This window comes from Pan troglodytes, chromosome 1 (genome assembly GCF_028858775.2).
Source record: "Pan troglodytes isolate AG18354 chromosome 1, NHGRI_mPanTro3-v2.0_pri, whole genome shotgun sequence".
NCBI classification, from domain to species: domain Eukaryota; kingdom Metazoa; phylum Chordata; class Mammalia; order Primates; family Hominidae; genus Pan; species Pan troglodytes.
The window spans coordinates 1,210,817-1,213,428 of NC_072398.2; the positions used below are offsets into that span (position 1 = coordinate 1,210,817).

Below are 2,612 nucleotides of genomic sequence, written 5' to 3' on the forward strand. Positions count from 1 at the left end.
AGTTGTCAGAGACAGAAACTGTATAATGGTACCACAAAAACAGTCACTTGGTGGAGTTCAAATCACACAGAGAGAAATCCATTTCATAAATTCCCAAAGTTGCAGACCGTGTGGACCCACCTGGAGTCCCACCGGGACTGGACGGCCCCCACTGGATTATACTGGATATGTAGGCATAGAGCTTATGCCAAATTACCTGACCAGTAGGCAGGTAGTTGTGTTATTGGCACTATTAAACCATCTTTCTTCCTACCGCCCATAAAAACAGGCAAACTCCTGGGCTTCCCTGTCTATGCTTCCCATGAAAAGAGAAGCATAGCTATAAGAAATTGAAAAAATGATAAATGGCCCCCTAAGAGAATCGTGCAATATTATGGGCCTGCTACTTAGGTACAAGATGGCTCATGAGGATACCGGACCCACATGTACATGATCAACCAAATCATATGGTTACAAGCTGTCTTAAAAATAATCACTAATAAAACCGGCAGAGCCTTGACCATTCTGACCCAGCAAGAAACTCAGATGAGAAATGCTATCTATCAAAACAGATTGGCTCTTGACTACTTGCTAGCAGCTGAAGGAGAAGTCTGTAGGAAATTTAACCTTATTAATTGCTGCCTACACATAGATAATCAAGGACAAGTATTTGAAGACATAGTTAGAGATATGACAAAACTGGCACATGTGCCCATGCAAGTGTGACGGATTTGATCCTGGGGCCATGTTTAGAAAATGGTTCCCAGAGCTAGGAGGATTTAAAACTCTTATAATAAGAGTTATAATAGTAATAGGAACCTATTTACTGCTCCTTTGTTTGCTACCTGTACTTCTTCAAATGATAAAAAGCTTCATTGCTACCTTAGTTCACCAAAATGCTTCAGCACAAGTGTACTATATGAATCACTATTGATCTGTCTTGCCAGAAGACATGGGTAGTAAAAATGAAAGTGAGAACTCCCACTATTGAGTGAGATTCTCGAAGGGGGGAATAAGGGAGGAGACCACCCCTCACATTGTCTTATGCCCAATTTCTGCCTCCAAAGGAAAAAAAGGTAAAAACTAAAAGGCAAATATCAAATCCACAAGCAGACAGCCCAGCGCCACACCCTGGGCCTGGTAGTTAAAGATTAACCCCTGATGTAATCGGTTATGTTATCTATAGATTACAGACATTGTATAGAAAAGCACTGTGAAAATCCCTGTCCTGTTTTGTTCCGATCTAATTACCAGCCCCCAGTCACATACCCCCTACTTGCTCAATCGATCACAACCCTCTCACGCGCACCCCCTTAGAGTTGTGAGCCCTTAAAAGGGACAGGAATTGCTCACTTGTCTTGAGACAGGAATCTTGCTGATGCCCCTGGTCGAATAAACCCCTGCCTTCTCTAACTGGGTGTCTGAGGAGTTTTGTCTGCGGCTCTTCCTACTACACATCCACATCAGTACTTCTTACAAACAGCATCCTTGAATAGTCAGAGGGGGTGCTCTGGAAGCACAGGAATCCCCCTCTCTGGGGCTCTGGTTTGTTTACACTTACACAATGCCCTGGGGCTGGTGACTTTAGATGTGAGTTGTGGAGGTGAGGATACAAAAGAGCGCAGAAATACACTTGTGGAGGAGGAGGGAGCGGGGCACAGGAGCAATGGCAGAGGAATGAGGACCGCCCCTCAGCTGGCCTTTCACACCACTCCCTCTCACCTTGTGTTCGCCCTTGGTCTATGAACACTCTCCCAACTTTTTCCAGAATGTGTCCACCCTCCAAATGCCCGGAACAAGAGCAGGGGGTGATATACTTCCTAGGTCCTTAAAATGTAGTCCGAGTCCCCAAAGTAGGGACATCACCTGGGAGGTTTGCAGAGTCGCAGAAACTCAGACCCCTCTTATCACCAGCTGAATTGGAATTGCATTGGAACAAGACCTCAGATAACTGGAGGGCACGTTAGTGGGACACACTGAGGACCACAATGTGTAAGGAACAGTAGCCAGTCATGCCCCTTAGCCCCAAAGGGTCTTTGACATTGTGTGCCAAATGCTTAAGGATTTTTGCTCTTTGAAATTTCATGATGCAATAGAAACCATATGAATCGGGAGTCTGACAGAACTTGGAAAAAACCCTGGTTCAGTTCCCCTCAAGCAAAAGATTTAACCTTCAGATCTCAAGGACCAGGGAGATAAAATGGGAATAATGATAATCATGCTGACCTCATACAAATACTGAGGTTAGATGAATTAGGAGCGTCTGGTACACAGAAGGGACTAAACCAATGTCAGGCTCTTCTTACTGATAATGAAAAAAACATGCCTGAGAAAGAACGATGCTTTAAGATTCAAACGACCCATGCATCATAGCTTACAGGTTCACTTTTTGATTTATGCAGAATCTTACACCAGATAAAGGGTAAAACAAACTCTACGATTTCATGAAAAGGTTTGGGTAGGAATTGGGAATATAGAAAATATCAAACTGCGCTGCATTCCATGATTTGATGGCCCTAAACAGAGAGGCACTTGGACCACGTGGAGAACAGTGATGCATTTGGGGTCATTCTGACTGAAACATGTCGGGTGTGTTAGACTTTAAAGCAAACAACAACAAACAAAGCAAAGCT

At 43.9% G+C, this 2,612-nt stretch overlaps 1 protein-coding gene across 2 annotated transcripts in view; it reads right to left on the reverse strand.

Annotated features, from left to right (window-relative positions):
* The window catches only part of TRIM58 (tripartite motif containing 58), a 61,137-nt gene that overhangs the window by 21,829 nt on the left and 36,696 nt on the right, over positions 1-2,612 (reverse strand). The gene's annotated exons all lie outside the window — the stretch shown is intronic.